General features: G+C 34.4%; 1 pseudogene; it reads left to right on the top strand.

Annotated features, from left to right (window-relative positions):
- Positions 1 to 510: 510 nt before the first annotated feature.
- LOC127546912 (NEDD4-binding protein 2-like 2) lies at positions 511 to 1,095 on the top strand (annotated as a pseudogene).
- Positions 1,096 to 1,797: the final 702 nt, after the last annotated feature.

Raw genomic sequence — 1,797 nt, forward strand, 5'->3', positions numbered from 1 at the left:
ATCTGATGAAAAAAAGGAAGATACTTGGTTCAGTACTATACATTCACCCTCTGGTGATGAACAATATTTCAGTAATGAGCCAGTTGATTGAAGCACTGAATATGTAGTTAATGGACAAGTGCAACCTATGTTTTTTAACAACTCTATTCCTTCTGTTAGGCCTGAATGGCAACCAATGGAATCCTCTTTTTTCTCACAGTCTTTTTTCCTTCTGGGTTCAATTATCATTTAAATGTTCAAAGATTTAATCCCTCTCCATCTTCACCATCAAATGCTTTCCATGGTCAAAATGTTAAATTATGTGAAATGTACAATGGATATACTATAAACAGTGCTAATACCAATTGGAATTATCCAACATTTGATCAGGCTAACAAATATTCTGATTGTGATGGGAGGAGTAGTAGCATAGAGCCCTCTAGAAATAGCCACAATGAATAAGATGGACAAGAAAGTGATGGTTCTTGTGAAAAAAGAAAAGAATCTTGGGAAGACCCTTCTTTATTCCAGATGGAGAAAAAAGACGAGCTTATATACCAGCAATTCCAAGAATTGAAGCTAAAGAGGCTACTTATCTTTTAAGAGGTCTTTCTGGTTCAGGGAAAACAGCACTGTCTCATGTTCCGCTTGGTCAGAATTGTGATGCCATTGTCTTCAGCACTGATGGTTATTTTCAGCATCGAAATGGGTATTCATATAATGTTGGACAATTTGGTGATGCCCATGATTGGAACCAAAGCAGAACAAAGAAAACTATTGATCAAGGAAGATCTTCAGTTATGATAGATGACGCTAATACCCAAGCTTGGGAAATGAAACCTTATGTGCCATTTGGCTATAGGCAAAGAATACCAAGTGGAGTTTCATGAACTTGAAACATGGTGGAAATTTGATACTGAGGAATTAGAAAAGAAAAATAAACATGGGTTACCTCGTGAAAAGTTTGCATAGATGTTGGATCACTACAAATATAAAATGTCCATCTCTATTGTAATGAATTCAGTGGAACCTCTACATAGAAGGTCTGAGAGATTTCTAAGGCAGAGGTGGGGAGGGTATCTAGAGTCATGGAATCACTTTAATGTTGCAAAATAATTAATATTCAATCTGCTATCAACTAAAATGAGCTTGTGGCTTACCCCTAACAAACAAACATTGAGATTTTCTGGAAGTTTTAAAATAGGTTCAAGTCTAATTAAAAGAACCATCATCTCACAGATTTTGTTCCCAGAAAATTATTTAGATTTTAAAATGTAAATAAAAGATAGTATATACAATTGCAAAAAAAAAAAAAGGAAAGATCAAACTTCCTCTAAACTTCCTCTAACAACCTACATTAAGTCTGATAATATTTAGTTGTTAATTGACTTATCCAAAATAATGCAACTATTTGCAAATAATGCAAAATAATGCAAAGAACGTTCTTGAACCAGATCTTACTGGGTTAGCAATCTAGCTGTCTATACACTTCTACATATTCCATTTTCCTTTATATTTATATTAGTCTATAGAAATTTGTGTTGTTTTTCAGTCATTTCAGCCATACCTGACTCTTTGTGACTCTATTTAATGTTTTCTTAGCAAAGATACTAGAGTTGTTTGCCATTTTCTTCTCCAGCTCATTTAATTGATGAGTGAACTTAGTAACCAAGGTTAAATGACTTGTTCAGGATCACAAGTCCTGTGATTTGACATAATAAGTGTCTAACACAGATTTGAACTCAGCTGTTCCTTAGTCCAGGCTTGGCCACATGGCTGCCTCATAAAAACAGACAGATAGCAGATAGATAACTAAAA

The sequence above is a fragment of the Antechinus flavipes genome, chromosome 2, assembly GCF_016432865.1.
Source record: "Antechinus flavipes isolate AdamAnt ecotype Samford, QLD, Australia chromosome 2, AdamAnt_v2, whole genome shotgun sequence".
Classification (NCBI taxonomy): Eukaryota; Metazoa; Chordata; class Mammalia; order Dasyuromorphia; family Dasyuridae; genus Antechinus; species Antechinus flavipes.